The sequence below is a fragment of the Nyctereutes procyonoides genome, unplaced genomic scaffold (genome assembly GCF_905146905.1).
Source record: "Nyctereutes procyonoides isolate TBG_1078 unplaced genomic scaffold, NYPRO_anot_genome, whole genome shotgun sequence".
Classification (NCBI taxonomy): Eukaryota; Metazoa; Chordata; class Mammalia; order Carnivora; family Canidae; genus Nyctereutes; species Nyctereutes procyonoides.
This window is the reverse complement of record NW_026575139.1, coordinates 34,502,477-34,520,624: the sequence shown is the minus strand read 5'-3', so window position 1 is coordinate 34,520,624 and position 18,148 is coordinate 34,502,477.

Genomic DNA, 18,148 nt, shown 5'->3' with positions numbered 1-18,148 from the left:
TAGGAGATGTCCTCAAGGAGAAGTGGAAGTTACCCATTTCCAGGGGGTGACAGTCCTACTCAGTCAGTCTCTGTCAACAGTGACATTGCAATCTGATAGGTTCAACTAAGTAGATTTACTGATGGTATTACCTAGGTTTAATTAAACTAACCTGTAGAAAATAGACAACTTTACCAGGGTTCTTTGCAAAAAAAAAAAAAAAAAAAAAAAAACACAGGAAAACAAGCACCAAAACAAAGCAGAATTGACACTTCTAGTACTAGATCTTTGACAGCCACATTTCAAAGTTTAAATAACAATCTAAGAAGTCTAACCAAATTTCGGCTTAAAGAATGTCAAATTAGGGGGCACCTGGGTGGCTTAGTGGTTGAGCATCCCCGGGTCCTAGGATCTGGTCCCCCATCGGGCTCCCTGCAGGGAGCCTGTTTCTCCCTCTGCCTGTGTGTCTCTGCCTCTCTCTATCTCTCATGAATAAATAAATTAAATCTTTGAAAAAAAAAGTCAAATTCATCAAGATTATTTGAATGAGGATTTATATCCACTGTCATTAATAATGAACTTCACCCTAAGCATACATTGTGACTGAGTCATAAATGCAAGCATATGTTTGTGCTTTATAATATTTGGTTAAGAATTGCTTCCAAAAAAACAGACTAATAAGAATGAATGATCAAAAAAGTTTGGAGACTTGTTACTCTAGTACAAAAGGAAATACATTATAATCACCTAGGAAGCCATTATCAAGTGACAAAACCCTGGTCGTTGCTTTCAGATGAAAGCATTCACTTCCCAGATTCAAGGCTGAGCTTCTCATGAATCTACTCGCGAGCTAGTCACATGATGAGACCAGAAGGCAGAGACTGTCAAATGGTGGCTGACTGGTGAACTAGAAAGGGGTCAGATGATAATAAACAGAAACATCACCAAACCAATTATCAACCAGTAGAGGAGGAAAAGACCTATAGTGATACACGACATCATCATAGAGGTTAACTAGCCCAACGTGTGTGTGGTTGAGGAAGTGGGGTTTGGGCTGGGAGGGAAGAAAGGTAAAAAGGCCTGAGGCAAGAGCTACTCTCCAGAAAAACAAGAATATTACACAGCTAGTGTCAACAGGAGACTCTGCTGTTATATTTCTTTGAGCTACATTTATCTACACTGGCAACACCCTCAGCAGTGACATTTTCTTGGGTCATGATTTAGAGACTTTTTTTTTTTTTTTTTTTTAGAGAGCATGAGAAGGAGAGGTGGAGAGGGAGAAATTTTCAAGCAGACTCCGAGGTGAGCATAGAACCTGATGCAGGACTTGATCCCACAAGCCCAAGATCATGACCTAAGCTGAAACCAAGTGTGACACTTAACCAACTGTGCCACCCAGGCATCCCACTCAGGTCACAATGTAAATAGTACAGTTGCATTTTCAGATGTGCTTCTGGGTTATAGTTTATTCATGACTTTCCATGTGATTAATGTGTATAATTATTGCTTAAAATTTAAAATGTTTTTAAAAAAAAGATTTAAAATGTTTAGGTATTCTCGTCTCCTACCTAGTAATGAGACATCCTAGGTCACTGATGGATCAAGATAGGAAAAGGGGCCCTGTGTCACATGGGAAAAGAGGAAGCAAGTTTCAAGTGCCCTGTGTTTCACATAGGTTAAAATAATGTACCACAAGTAACAATTTGGCTTTTAAAATAGTTAAATTACACAAATAAACTAAAGCTATAACTAAATATAAGCACAATGCTGTTAACACAGACCTGGAATCACATGTACCTGACATGGAATCCCAGCTCAGATAGTCAGGAGCTGGGGCAAATTATTCACTTGTCATAGCCTTGATTTCCAGGTCTGTGACAGACTAACACTTCCTAAGTCATGGGGTAGTCATCAGATTTACATGAGGTTATGCATTTACTACATTACATGTGTCTGGCACATGTTCACTGCTCAAGAAACACTAGTCATGACCATAATCATCCACTTTCTTTGTATTTTAAGAGTTTTTATCCATCTAGAAACTTCAGGAAAGACTTTCCCTCAAAATTTTATTCTGGTATGCCCCATTGTGACAGGAAGAAAATGAGAAGCAAGGAAACAAGGCATGCCTTTCAATCCACTTCCATGCTAAATTATAGACTATATGTGAGAACATTCATTAGCAATAAAAAGAATTTGCATCTTAAAACATCCATATACTTCTAAACATGAAAAAATGATCATTTGACTTAACATCATTTCAGAGCTTAATCTTCATTTCTGATGACATTACTTTAAAAGAGGCCCAAACTATTTTTGCTCTAAACTTACCTATATCTCTTCCTCTCTGTAACCTCCAGAATTGCACTAGGGGCAAGGTCCTGTTTTCTGTCCTAGGCCTGCCCTTAGTAATGGCCTAGACCTCATCTGGTAGATATCTGCTTCCTGCTCTCCCCTACTTTTCCTTGGAGGACCCCGCCCCTCACTTCAGGTGATTCTGGTGGACTGGTAACCATGCTGCTTCTCTTTCCTCCCTTCAGAGAGATAGGTACATGTCCTTAGGAGATCAGTTGGATCTTCCCCAAGATTTGCTCTGTGAAGGCTGGGAAAGAAATGCCAAGTTTTAACCACACAATTGTAGCTGCTGGATTTAGCTCTTTTTGAAGGTAGTTTCAATTACGTGAGCCAATAAATTCTCTTTTTGTTTAAGCTACTTTGGAGTTGAATTTCTATAACTTACACCTAAAAGAATCCTGACTTATAATGCACAGCAAGTCACATAACCTCATTAAGCCTCAATTTACTCTTAGACTCTGGATCTGGGGTTTTCTAGGACTTGCACTAAATGAAATCTTCAGACAAAATCGAATCTTAAGCATGAAAGGCAATCATTTAAAGTGACCTTGCCAGGAATTCTTCCCTAATGTAATTCATCAAGTTGAATTTATTTGTTGGCTTTTATTTTTAAGACTCAAAGCAGATATTCTTAAGAACTATACTTTTAGAATTAAGTGCCTCTAGAATACATCTACATGAGGAAAGACAGTGCAGTGATCTACCAAAGATGAAGATAAGCTTTATTCTTAGCAAACTGCTGCTTTTCAATAGGCTGTTTTTATTGTGTCTCTTAAAGCACCACGGCCAGATTTCAGGAAATGCAGCCAATGGTTGGATGTTGCATCCAGGGTTCTCATCTCTCCATCACAAAGAGAGAACATGGTTCTTAAGGTACCAATAGAGTAAAATCTATGAACACAAGGGTAAATTACTGCTAAAATGTTCTAAAAGACAAGACAACCAAAAGAGGGTGAAACTTAATCTGAGCACACTATTATCAAAATAAAATAAACCAATAACGGCAACATATAGAATCTTGTGCAGTCCTGGCAATACTGTCTACAAACATGAATAGCAATTTAGTTCACTTTCATATGCACTATATAATTTGAACCTTAATTCGGTAGATACATAGAATTTTTTTAAGATTTATTTATTTATTTGAGAGAGAGAACATGACAGCAAGCAGGGGGAGGGGCAGAGGGAAGAGAAAAAATTCTCCACACTGAGCAGGGAGCCTAGCTTGGAGCTCAGTCTCATGACTCAGAGCTCGAGATCGTGACCTGAGCTGAAATCAAACAAAAAAACAAACAAGCAGGACACTTAGCCAACTGAGCCACCCAGGTGCCCCCACAGATACATAGTATTTCAAATTTATAAATAAAAAACACAAGGATCAGAGAAGTTATCCAGTGTCACACAGCTAGTAACTAGTAGAACCACAATTTAAACTCAGTTCTTCCAAGGGCCAGACCTCTTAATACTGTACCAAGTTGCCTCTGTCTTTAAATCCTTGTTTGCTAACAATATATCCAAGTAATAAAATGTAAAGCTACTATTTTCTCCATCTCATAGAAGAAGAGACTAATAAGATACAAAAGTTAAATGTCTTATACAAAGTCATAAAGAAAAGAAAGAAAAAATGGGCCAAGTCTTCCATCATCATCGATATGGTCTCCCATTCACTGAATAGTATGAGCCAGAAATTATGGCAGACATCCTATACCTATTATCCTCATAATAACCCATTGGTATAGGAGCTTTTATCCCATTTTACAGATGCAAGCACTAAGACACAGAAAGTTTAGTTTCTTTTCCAACATAATAATATCTAGCAAGTGGCAGAACCTGGGCAGGAGTTAAGACTAGAAGGCACTGAAATCCTAAGGCTATTTTACTGCCTGTCCCACTGGAAATCTTCTATACAATCAGTTTTGTATATAGTGCTGTGTAGAATACATGAAGTTTTTTCACTCATTTCCCTTGATATTTGTCTCTCTCCAAAATAACAAAGAGCCCCCATTCTGTCTTAGTGACAAATCCCTCAGGGTCTTACTGGTACAGTTAGGTTGTAGTATGGATCCAAATCAGCCTTCTTTTTCCTAAGAGAATTTTTTTTTTTTGAGAAGTTAGGTTTAAAGAGCTTTGAAAACAAGGATAATGGCCATAGTCACCTCAAGCGTTTGAAACTATTTTGTCTGATGGTTCTTCTAAGTCAAGAAAGCTTCTAGTCTCAGATTTGGAAGGCTAGTGACCCAGTTAACAAACCAGTTGGCAACTGGAACAAAGTACTTATAAAAAAGCATTTTTGAAAAACAAGCATTGAAAGAGACTCATTCAAAGTATAGAATTCTAGCTGTCTTGACCTTTTGAGGGAAAAATATTTTTTTTTAAGATTTCATTTATTTATTCATGAGAGACACAGAGACATATGCAGAGAGAGAAGAAGGCCCCATGCAGGGAGCCCGATGTGGGACTCGATGCTGGGACTCCAGGATCCTGCCCTGGGCCGAAGGCAGATGCTCAACTGCTGAGCCACCCAGGAATCCCTTGAGGAAAACATTTTATAATTAACTGAAAGTCACTGTTTTCATAGGCAGACTATGGCAAGTGCTCCACATCAAGAGAAAGTCTCATCATGATGGTTAAGCCTTTCAAACACTTAATATAGGAGAACTTTCTTAACCAAATTTTCATTATTTTATTTAATTATTCCCTCATGCATTCATTTCAAACATTTGAGTACCTACCCTGTGCCCTGGGGAAATTCAAATCTGAGTAAGACAGTAAGTTCTATCTCTCTGGTGTATTTATATAAGAAAGTATGATCTAGGGCTAGTTATTATGATAGCCCAGAGCCTAGTGTAAAATCTTGTGACCAGGAGGGGAAAATGGAACAAAATAAGGGAAAAAGAGGATATGATATATTTTTTAAAGATTTTTATTTATTTATTTATTTATTTCATTCATTCATTCATTCATTCATAGAGACAGAGAGAGAGAGAGAGAGAGAGAGGCAGAGACACAAGCAGGCTCCATGCAGAGAGCATGACATGGGACTCAATCCCGAGTCTCTAGGATCATGCCCTGGGCTGCAGGAGGTGCTAAACTGCTGCGCCTCAGGGGCTGCCCAAGGATATGATATTTAAGCTGAACCCGGTGACACTCAGAACTCTCATCCACTCCTGGCTTGGCACCCTATTTATTTTTGTTTATCTGTTTGTTTGTTTAAGGTATTCTTTACCATGGCCCAGGAACTATCCAAAGTGATTCACATAGATTATTTTCATTTAATTAATAAGTGCTCAACCAGTGTTAAATTCTTCCTTCCATCCCTTCTTGTCTTCCCTGGTATACCTTCAGAGTCAGAGTCAGAAATTAGGATATTCCTCTCCTTCTCTATGTGCTGAGATATTGAGAAAACAGAGCTGAATCCATGGTCCTCTCTCTTGAGTCAGAGCAGCAGAAGTCTTACCAGGGACTTATGGGAACTGGTGTAAGCAAAGTGGGGGAATTGTGAGGATTCTGGGCAAGGATGCACTTAGCCTTAGTAAGCAAGAACTTGCAACAGGCCAGGAAAACTCTGTGATCTTTTTTTGTTTCTGTCCCTTGCTGTGATTGTACTCCATTTTTTTTGTTACATGAAAGAGGGGCTTTCTCTGAGGGCCAGACCAAATGGTACAAAATGGCAGATGAAGCCCTCACATTTACATTGTCTTCATTCCAGAGAGCAGCCAGGAGTTCAATTGCAATCCCTGGAAGGGAGCCCTGGCTCAGTTTAGGTCAAGTACCTATGCCTAGTCCAGTCAGCTGTGGTCAAGATATCAGTCATGTTGCACAAAATGAATGTTGGGGAATCTCTGCTGTTTCCATGTATGTAGGGGAAGACAAAGAAGAGAAGGAGCCATTGCCCCAAAATAACACACAATGATTGTCTACTTACAACACCTTAATTTTTCAAATTAAATTTATAATAGAATTAATGAATTAAGAATATTAACATTTTAAGTTATTTTTTTAATATTTTGAGAGGAGAGAGAGCACATGCATACACGTGTGCAGGGAGGGGCAGAGGGAGAAAATCTCAAGCAGACTCCACATGGGGCTCGATCCCACAACCCCAAGTTCATGACCTGAGCTGAAACTGAGAGTGGGACACTTGACCGACTGAATCACCCAGATGTCCCAAACATTTTTAAGTTCTTGATTAAGTTCGGCCATTTTTCCAACACTATTGCTTCCATTCTCATCCCGTCTAAATTTTCAGGCCAAAAATTTGAAACTGATTATCACTTTCGTCTTTTCAATCATAGAGCTAGCATAGTTAAAATATTTTCCACATATTTGGTAGTCATTACCTATCGGTGCTCTTTGCTTCTATTGTATTGCTCAGCAGGGAGCCTGCTTCATCCTCTCCTTCTGCCTGCTGCTCCGCCTGCTTGTGCTCTCTCTCTCTCTCTCTGTCAAATAAATAAATAAAATATTTTTTAAAAAAATAATAAAATAAATTATTTATTTAGATATCGTTTTAATTTTTAAGAAGATTTTGCTTATTAATTTGAGAGAGAAGGAGAGAGCATGAGTGGGTGGAGGGGCAGAGGGAGAAGCTGACTCCCCACTGAGCAGATAGCCCGCCACCAGGCTCAACCGCAGGATCATGACCAGAGCAGAAGGCAGATGCTTAACTGACCGAGCCACCCATATGCCCCTATTTAAATTTTTTTTAAGATTTATTTATTTATTTTTAGGGCAAGAGAGCACAAGTGGGAAGGGCACAAGGAGATGGAGAATCTCAAGCAGGTGCCACACTCAGCGTGGAACCTGAAGGGGGCGCTCAACCTCACAACCCTGAGATATCATGACCTAAGCTGAATGAAACCAAGAGTCAGGCACTTAATTCACTCAGGTACACCTTGTTTTTTTGTTTTGTTTTTTAAACATTTAATTTATTTATTCATGAGAGAGAGAGAGGCAGAGACATAGGCAGAGGGAAAAGCAGGCTCCATGCAAGGAGCCCGATGTGGGACTTGATCCCGGGACTCTGGGATCTCACCCTGAGCCAAAGGCAGATGCTCAACTGCTGAGCCACCCAGGCATCCCAGGCATACCTTTTTTAAATTTTTTTATAAGGAATATGTATTACTGGGCATCTGGATGGCTCAGTCCATTAAGCCTTCTGTGATCAAGCCCCACATTGGGCTCTCTGCTCAGTGGAAGTCTGCTTCTCCCTCTCTATCTTTGTCCCTCCTTACCACTTGTGTGCTCTCTCTCTCTCAAATAAATAAATATTTAAAAGGAATATACATTACATTTAAACTTTCTTTCACAGGGCACCTGAGTGGCTCAGTCAGTTAAGCATCTGACTTCAGCTCAGTTGATGTCCTGAGATCAAGCCCTGTGTTGGGCTCCCTGCTCAGCAGGGAGTCTGCTTGCCTCTCCCTCTCCCCTTTCCCCGCCTCCTCAAGTAAATTAATTAATTAATTTTTTTAAAAAAACTTAATTTCAAAAAACATCTTTGACTTACAAATCACCAGAATGAATAATATAGCATAACCATGTACCTACCACACAGCTCTAGAAACAAATACCAGCACGGTGGAAAATTCTTATGTAACCTTTTCCAACATATCCCTCTTTCTCAGAAGTTTCCATGCCCCTGTTTTTCTTTTTCCTATAATGTCATACTTCTACTAAATGTGTACATATTCCTAAACAGCATGCAGTACTTTTCTCCTATTTTAGGATTATAGATAATTGGTATTCTGTAAATAATTGGTATTAACGTATATAATTGGTATGTTATCTTGTATAACTTATTTTTTCACCCAACATGATGTGCTTTTAATTTAACCATGTTAATACAGATACTTTAGATTATTCCCTTTCACTGCTACATAGTATTCCACTTACAAATGTTCAGCAGTTTGTTCATGTTCCTTTGTGGAGGTTGGTTTCCAGCATTTTACTATTTTGAACAGTAGTGCTATGAACATTCCTAGGCCCATTTCCATGTGTATGGTTTCTCAAGTTCATGTGTATATCTAGCAGTAGAATCAGGACATAGGGTGTGTGTTTCTTCAGCTTCCCAAAGTAGGGATAAATTGCTTTCCTAAATGATTGTACCAATTTATAGTCAGAGATTCTGTTGTTCTAAAACTCCTTACCTACTCAGAGAGCAGACATTTATCTGTATATATTTTTTCCTTTATTTGTCTTACACTACACTCCTTAATTGAGCTGGAATTAATTTTTCTATAAGATGTGAAATGGGAACCTAAATTGACTTTTTAAAATTTAATTGATTAATTAACTAATTAATTTTATTTATTCATGAGAAACACAAAGAGATAGGCAGAGACATAGGCAGAGGGAGAAGCAGGCTTCCTGTGGGAAACCCAATGCGGGATTTGATCCTGGGATCCTGGGATCATGAGCAGAAGGCAGACACTCAACCACTGACCCACCCAGATGTCCCTGACTTTTTAAAAAAAAAAACAAATAACCAATTGTCCCACCATCATTCATTGACCAAACAAGTCCTTTTTCATTATACTTAAATCTTTTTCTTACTCTCATCTGATGGCTCGTCTGGTTGAATTTCAGTATCATTTTGTAGAGTATTCTAAATAACCTATTGAGATTTTTTTTTAAGATTTTATTTATTTATTCATGAGAGACACACAGAGAGAGGCAGAGACACAGGCAGAGGGAGAAAAGCAGGCTCCATGTGTGGGACTCGATCCTGTGTCTCCAGGATCAGGCCCTGGGCTGAAGGCGGCGCTAAACTGCTGAGCCATCCAGGCATCCCACCTATTGAGATTTTATTGTAATTGTCTTAGGCCCATGAATTATTTGGGTCTAAAACTCACATTCAACAGCTCATTCCCCTACTCTCAAACTGAAATAATTAAACTCCTCACTGCATAAAATCAAGTGCCTTCAGCCTGCTACTGGAGTGTTCTATTATTTGTACTTGTTCTCATCTTTCAAGCTCATCTCTTCCAACAGTCCAGTGTCTCCTTATCCACTAAGCTTTCCTTATTTATTTTTTTCCTACAAACTTTGCTCGTGGAATTCCCTCCAACCAAGAATGCCAACCCTTTCCTCCATTCCCTTTGTTTATTTAAACCTTTTCCTTCCTTCAAGGGCCATTTGGCGTCCTACCTACTCTAAGGGTCCTAGTCAGGAGTTAGCCCACTATCTTGCATTGCTATTCAATCTTCTGATATATCTGTGTTTAATCTCTCCAATTCTATGATTGAGTTAACTAAAATAAGACAATGGGAGACAATTGGAACTTACCTGGAGTGAGGTCAAGAAGAACAGTTGCTGGTAAGAGAATCAGCAACCACGTTAGGCATTTCACTTCTAACATTTGTAACCTTGAAGAGAAGAAAATAGCAGGATAGATGAAAGACAGAAGCTGGAGCTGGTGCCTCCACATCTCATCCCGCCTTCATATGGCCAGAAAACAATGAAGACAGATAATAGAGAAATTCAACATCTGTACCATCAAAATGCCTTACATTTGAATAGTGCTTTAGGGTTTGCTAATTTGCACACACCGTCTCATTTAACCCATGCAAATCTTTGAAGTAGGTGAGATATCTCCATTTTTACCAGTGAGGACACAGGATTAGAGGTTAAAGGTCACACAGCTAGGAATTGGTGGTGCCAGCTCTACAACCCCAACCTTCTAAATGACCCCAGTTCATCACTCACATTCATAGTTGCTTCCATGTTAACTTCAAAATTTTTTAAATTTTATTTTTAGTTGTGGCTCCCAAATCCCACATAATATGAAATTTCCTTCAACCATTTTTAAGGTACAGTCAATAATGTTAACTATATATTGACATCATTCTATAATGAGATCTCTAGAATTTTTTCATTTTTGTAAAACTGCAACTCTACAACAGTTCCCCATTTCTCATTCCCCCAGCCCTTGGCAACCACCCCATGCTACTTTGTGTTTCCATGATTTTGGTTACTCTAGATATCTCATACAAGTGGAATCATACGGTATTTGTCCTTCTGTGATTGGCTTATTTCACTTAGGTTCATCCATGTCGCAGCATGTGTCAGAATTTCTACTGTTAAAGGCAGAATAACATTCATATATATATATATATATATATATATATATATATATATATATACAGTTTCCTTATCTGCTCATTTGCTAGTGGACAGTTAGGCTGCTGCTACCTCTTGGCAGTTGTGTATTGTTGCAATGGATATAGATGTATGGATGTGCAAATATCTCTTTGAGATCCTGTTTTCAATTCTTTTGGATATATACCCAGAATGGGATTGATAGATCATAAGATAATTCTGCATTTAATTTTTTGAGGAACCATGTTAACTTTTAAGCAAATAGCCTTATTCACATAGTCTCTACTGCATTATGTTAAGAGGCAGCATATCGCCTTTCCTCTAATTAGATTGAATATAGCAATCATGCTCTTATATGACCATTAAAATATGTTTAAAGTTCTTACTTAAAAGGGGCATCAATCACAACTTTGGCAACTGTAGATGTTGCCATTTCCTCCGTCTCAGTTAACAAGTTCTTCTTCACTTTTACCACCACCACACCCCCCACCCCCATACAGGGGCACTAGATGAGAAGATTCATGATGGAAGGACCTATTTGTTTTGTTCTGATTCTGTGCTTCAAGTAACTAGCACAGTGGCTGGCATATAATAAGCATCAAAGAATATGGTTAAATGAATTAGTGAGGGCATGAATGCAAGACTACATTGATGGGTATAGTCAAAAAATTTGAATTATCCCTAGAAGTGGATGTTGTCATTGATAAGAGAGAATAGTTTAGCACTTCTTGTTCTAGAAAGCAGGAAGTAGAACACACATGGCAAAGAGACATTCAATGACATGAATTTTACCAGAATGATGATACCACATATAGGATAAATTCAGACTAAAGCTCTGATGGTAATACAGGATTGTACCAACTGTGAGGATTTGGAGAGCTTGGGAAACCTTTGGAATTCTGAGAAGGTGGGACGCCTGCGTTGCTCAGCAGTTAAGCATCTGCCTTTAGCCCAGGGGGTGATCCTGGAGTCTCAGGATCAAGTCCCACATCGGGCTTCCTGCATGGAGCCTGCTTCTCTCTCTGCCTATGTCTCTGCCTCTTTCTCTCTCTTTGTGTGTGTCTCTCATGAATAAATAAATAAAGTCTTAAAAAAAAAAAAAGGAATTCTCAGAAGGTCCTACTGGATTAGTGGGACAGAGCTCTAGGTAGGAAAAGCCAAGAGATGGTGCTAATGGCACAGGACTGTATTTCTCTTCCCTCCTGTCAGACATCATGGATCCTGGTTAGAGAGCATTGGCACCAAAAGCATTGTCACACCAAGTGGAAGATTTCCTGCTGGCCAGCTTGCTGTATGTTAGGCTGACTGGTGCCCTCTAATGAGGACAGGGGTGTGGGAGCAAAGAGAGGATTAAACAAATGGAGGGCAGTTATTATCTCATGAAGAAAGCAAGTGCTCCTGCTTAGAGGCTGCTGTCCGGGATCCCTGGGTGGCACAGCAGATTAGCGCCTGCCTTTGGCCCAGGGCGCGATCCTGGAGACCCCGGATCGAATCCCACTTCGGGCTCCCGGTGCATGGAGCCTGCTTCTCCCTCTGCCTGTGTCTCTGTGTCTCTCTCTCTCTCTCTGTGTGTGTGTGTGTGTGACTATCATAAATAAATAAAAATTAAAAAAAAATAAATAAAGGCTGCTGTCCATAAATATATTTTTATTTTTTTATTTATTTTTAAAAGATTTTATTTATTTATTCATGAGAGACACAGAGAGAAAGGCAGAGACATAGGCTGAGCGAGAAGCAGGATCCCTCCAGGGAGCCAGATGATGCAGGATCCCAGGCCTCTGGGATCACAAACTGAACCATAAGCAGACACTCAACCACTGAGCCACCGAGGCGCCTCTGTCCATACATCTTTAGACTTGATATACAACTTTATGAAAGAAACTGGAGGAAATGGGATTACAGTGTATCAGCAAAACTTAAATCTAGATTTAACGAAAATTGCATGAATTTTTAAAGGATAGACGCTCTAGAACAAATTGTTCAGTGGAAATTATGCTCTGCACATATCTGAAGATGAATGAATTGTAGCTCTCTTCCATTCAAATGAGGAGATGGATTTCAAGCAAAAAGTATCTTCTAACAGGCATGTCCTACCAAAGAGATAAAAGACAAGGTTAGGTTGCTTGGTGATTATGTGAAATCTTTTCCCATTCTCTTAGTCATGAATTTTTTTTTTTTAAGATTGTATTCATTTATTTAAGAGAGAGAAAAAAGACAGAGAGAGCACAAGCAGGGGAAGGGGCAGAGGGAAAGGGAGAAGCAGGTTCCCAACTGAGCAGGGAGCCCAGTGTGGGGCTTGATCCCAGGACCTCAGGATCATCACCTGAGCCAAAGGCAGAGGTTTAACCGACTGAGCCATCCAGGCACCCCCCTCCATTATGGATTTAAATTCATATTAGCAGAACAATAGTAAATAGTGGGGCCTTTTTAAATATATTGCTTTTTAGAGGAGTCAGCATGGTTTAACGGAAAATGCTAAATACAGTTCAAAAGACTTGAGTTCTGACACTAGTATTGCTTTGACCACAGTGGCTTTCAGAAAATTATCAGTTTTCATTGCCTACACTACCAAGAGAATGAAACAAAGCTTATCATGTTACTCCACAACATAAAATTCTTCATGGGCACCCACCACCTGCAGGCAAATTCTGAACACCTCTGCCCAATAAATTCATTATCTGACTCCAACTTACCAAATAACTTCTATCATTTGCCCCTCAACCCAGGGTCAAGCAGTACCGAATGATATGTAAGTTCCTCAAATAAACCACACTCATTTGTGCTTTCTCTGCTTAAATACCCTTCTCCCTTCTTTTATTTGGCTTCTACTCAACATGCCTTAAGCACCACTACTCTGAATTTCCTCTTGGAACTCCTATGTGTCCACTGACCCTTGTCTATACTGCCATAATGACAACTGTATTATAATTGGTGATTGGCATGCCTGCCTTCTCATTAGACTCTTCCCCTTACCACCATAAAAGTAATATATTTTTATCATATAAATTCAAACAAAGTATAAAAAGTAAAATGTCCCCCAGAAAACCCACTCCCAAAGACAGTTCTTGTTAACACAGAGCAGGAATTACAAGTTTCATTTGAATTTTCAGAACATAGCAGTGCCGGGGTGCCTGGCTCAGTCAGTTAAGTGTCTGTCTTCTGCCTGGGATCAAGCTCTGTATTGGGGTCTGTGGGGAGCCTGCTTCCCCCTCTACTTCTGCCTGCTGCTCCCTGTGCTTGTGCTCAATCTGTTACACAAATAAATAAAATCTTAAAAAAAAAAAAGAACATAGCAGTGCTTGGTATATAAGGGTCCTCAACAACAACAACAAAAAAAGGGTCCTCAACAAAAGGAGCTAAACTGGGGCACCTGGTTGGCTCAGTTAACCGTCCGACTCTTGGGCTCATTCAGCTCAGGTCATGGTCTCAGGGTTGTGGGATGGAACCCTGTGTTGGGGCTTCATGCTCTATGGGGAATCTTCTTAAGATTCTCTCTCCCTCTTCTTCTCTCCCTCCTCCCCTTGCCCTCTTTCCAGAATAGATAAATAAATCTTTAAAAAATAAAATAAATATTTTAAAATTTTATTTATTTATTTATTTACAAGAGAGGCAGAGACATAGGCAGAGGGAGAAGCAGGCTCCCAGCAGGGAGCTTGATGTGGGACTGGATTCCAGGACCCTGGGTTGAGGCAGACACTCAACCACTGAGCCACCCAGGCATCCCAGAATAAAATAACTCTTTTAAAAACTAAATAAACAGAGCTAAATAAATGAATCTATAAAATGAGGATGGCATAACTGGCTGTACCAGCCAACAGTATGTTGTGGTGATGGAATCATGCAGGATAATGACTATGAAAGTTCTTTGAACACTGGTAAGCATAATGCAAGCACAAAATTGTGTGACAAGTGACTAATGACCCTGGTCTTCATTTTATCTTGCTTCTTGGTTTCAATGATGCAGATGATGATGATAAAAAACAATAATAGCTGACACTTACCGAGCACCTTTCATGTCAGAAGCACTGTCCTAAGTGCTTTACCTGTATTAACTCACTTAATTAGTATAAGAACTTAAAAGGTAAAAACTATTAATTTCCCCATTTTTTTCAGATGAGGAAGCCAAGGTACAGAAGGCCATGTAACTTGCCCTCTAAAACCCAGAGGTGATGAGTAATGCAGTCAGGGTTTAACCCAGAGAATCTTGTGTCTGGATCCATACTCAACCCTTTCACTTGGCTGCCTCCTGTATACAACCTTGAGGTCATAACAGGAGCCAGTTACTTCCCATTGCTTCTTGAACAAGTTTTAGTTCCATTCTTACATTGCTTCTTCAATGAGTTTTAGAGTCAGAAGTACCTTTGCCTCTCCTATCCTTTGCTTCCTCATATATAAAATGGGTATATCAATGGCCCCTATCTCACAAGGTTGTTTGTGAAGATTTTCTCACCTCTGCCTCAGTAGCTAAGCCAGGAAGGGATCAGACCTAGATTGCACATCTAAAGTCTGGAGCCAGTGACTGATCACGTTGCAACAGAGCAGCAGTGAAGGAAAACAAAAAGACCACACTGGTGCAGCTAACGGTATTCGTAATGTAGGAGGAGCTCGGCGTCCATTGACAAGTGTATTTACTGGCAGTTTTATGCTGAGAACTAGCACTCTAACTCAGGCCTTTTCATTCAAAGATTCGGTGGCCAAGTAAGCAGCCTCCCATGAAGAGAAAGCATTCACAAGACAGGACCCTCACTTCTTATTAATTCAGTTCTGTGGCTTTGGTTAATACTAATGCCAATAATAGCTGATGGCGACCTATACCTGATAGAAAAGGCAGAAATGGAAACGAAACTTTGCAGCATGTCATGCAGGAAACAGCAGAAGTACGTTTATTAAGTACTGTGGAAGCAGAGAGCAAACTACACTGGCAGGTGCTTGGATCTGGAACAGCGTTCAAAGCTTGTAGAAAATTCAATCCAACTTTCCAAGGAATTGCCAGGCAGATGCTATAGCTCTATCCAGCCAAGCGATGGTACAGTCACACCAGGTTCAGGACCCTGTGGGAGTCATAGCTACTGAGGATCTCCAGGGAGAGAGTACTCAGTTAAACCCCCTGTTGGGATCTCATTCAACTCCTGGGCTACATTATTTGTAAAGCTCCTAAGGAAATACAGAGCCTTTATCTGTCCTAGAGAAGAGAAATGAAGGCACAGATGGCAACTTCATACATACAGTCTAGTTTAATCAACGAGGAAGTTACTGGAACCAAAAAAAAAAAAAAAGACTCAAATTAATGCAGCATTGCCCCTAGGCTAGGTACTAAAGACAGAAGGTAGAAAACTGACAAATCTGCTGTTAACTGGAAATGAATAGCTAAAAACTAACCAGGAAGTTTTTCCAAGGCAGTCTTGCAAATGCTCTGAATGTCAGAGAAAAGAATGAGCCTTTAGAAGGAAGAGCTCCTGAGCATACACACAGGGTGAGTCAATGGTGAGACCTTCAGGTTGCATTGGGGAACATTTGTTTAGAGTAGTAATATTAACAAATTTGGCCATACCTAGTGATATCGAGTCTAGAAAACAGCTCAGGGAAACATTGTCCTCAGAATTAAAACAGTGAGAAATCAAGGCATAATAGATGCAGTGAGCCATCTGCAGAGGTAAATCACCCTAAGAAATGTTTCGTGAATGTGTTTGCAGAGAAACTTGGGAAGACCTGAGTCCAATGCTCATGACTAAAATTAACCACGTATTTTATGCCTCTGCGCCTTTGCACATGTTGTTCCTTCTGTCCATTTTATCTTCTGTTGCTCTTTTCTCCCCTTTCTACAGCCTATTGGGTAAACTATTTTTCTTTTAAAATACATTCCAGGAAAAAATAAAATAAAATAAATAAAATAAAATAAAATAAAATAAAATAAAATAAAATAAAATAAAATAAAATAAAATAAAATAAATAAAATACATTCCAGGGCAGCCCAGGTGGCTCAGCGGTTTAGCGCTGCCTTCAGCCCAGGGCCTGATCCTGGAGACCTGGGATCGAGTCCCATGTCAGGCTCCCTGCATGGAGCCTGCTTCTCCCTCTGCCTGTGTCTCTGCCTCTCTCTCTCTCTTTCTTTCTCTCTCTGTCTCTCATGAATGAATAAATAAATGAATACATAAATAAAATCCTTAAAAAAAATTTTAAAAAGTACATTCCAAAAAAAAAAAAAAGTACATTCCAGGCATGATCTTCTCTTCACCTATGCCTGAGAACAGAATGAATTGTTTCCTCCTTCCTCCTACTTTTGTACTCTGTACATCTTCTCCTTATTGTTATTTGAGACCCTGTCACAAATAACCCTAGCACACTGCAGGCTTTCTGAGGGCAGAGACCAAACCTCTTCCTCCAGTATCTTCCACTACGGTGCCCAGCCTAACAGATATTTATCTGGGCCAGAAGAGGGGAGGAAGGCTACGTCTCCTCTAGAAATGGTGTAGCGGGATCTTTGGGGTGGGGTTGAGAGGTGTAGTGCTTTGCCAGATTGGCATATTGAATATATTGTCATAGGTTTAGGGGCAGTGTCAGAATCTATATGAACCATGAAATTTTTATGTTTATTGAAGGAGAACTCTACAGGCACTGGCTGGCTCAGTCAGTGGAGCACTTGGCCTTGATCTTAATCTCAGAATTCTAAGTTTGAGCCCCACATTGGTTGTAGGGATTACTTAAAAGTAAAATCTTAAAAAAAAACGAGGGAACTCTAGCTTTTTTCTTTTTAATGAGAAAGAGTGGTTTAGTAGGGAGACACATGTATAAACAAAAATATCCAAGTTGTTATAAAAGTACACACAAGATTAAGACCTAGTATAAAGCAAAGGGAAAATTAACTCCCTAGATGAAGATCAGAAAAAGTTTTTTTTTTAAAGATTTTATTTATTCATGAGAGACACTGAGAGAGAGACAGAGAGAGAGAGAGAGAGAGAGGCAGAGACACAGGCAGAGGGAGAAACAGGCTCCATGCAGGGAGCCCGACATGGGACCCAATCCCAGGTCTCCAGGATCACACCCTGGGCTGAAGGCCGCGCTAAACCGCTGAGCCACCCAGGCTGCCCCAGAAAAAGTTTTGTAGTGGAGGAAACGATTGTGCTAATAGGAGTTTGTTGAGCAAACCACCTCAACAAAGGCAGAGGGAACAACCTTACCAAAGCATGAAAATAGTGTAACATTATAAATATTACTTTGTGCTTACTCTACTCCAGACACTGTTCTTTTTTTTCCCCCCTAAGATTTTATTTATTTATTTATTTATTTATTTATTTATTTATTTATTTATTTATGAAAGAGAGAGAACGAGTGAGGGGAGAAGCCGAGGGAAAAGCAGACCACCCCGCTGAGCAGGGAGCCTGATACAGAGTTCAATCTGAAAATATCGAGATCGTGACCTAAGCTGACGGCAGATGCCCAACCAACTGAGCCATCTAGGCACGCCAACTCCCAGACATTCTTCTAAGAGCTTTTACATGAATCAGTTCCTGTAATATTGCCAATAATCTTAAACAGTTTATACAATGTTATCAATTAGATTCCACTGCTTGTAACAGAGGCTGTAACAACAGTAGTGAAACAATAGAGCAGTGTCTTTCTTTCTCCACAAAACATCAGGTTCCTAGACTCCTTTTGGCCAACTATTCTAGAAGCTAGTCGTGGCCTTTATCCTCACAGTCCAGGATGTTGGCTAGAA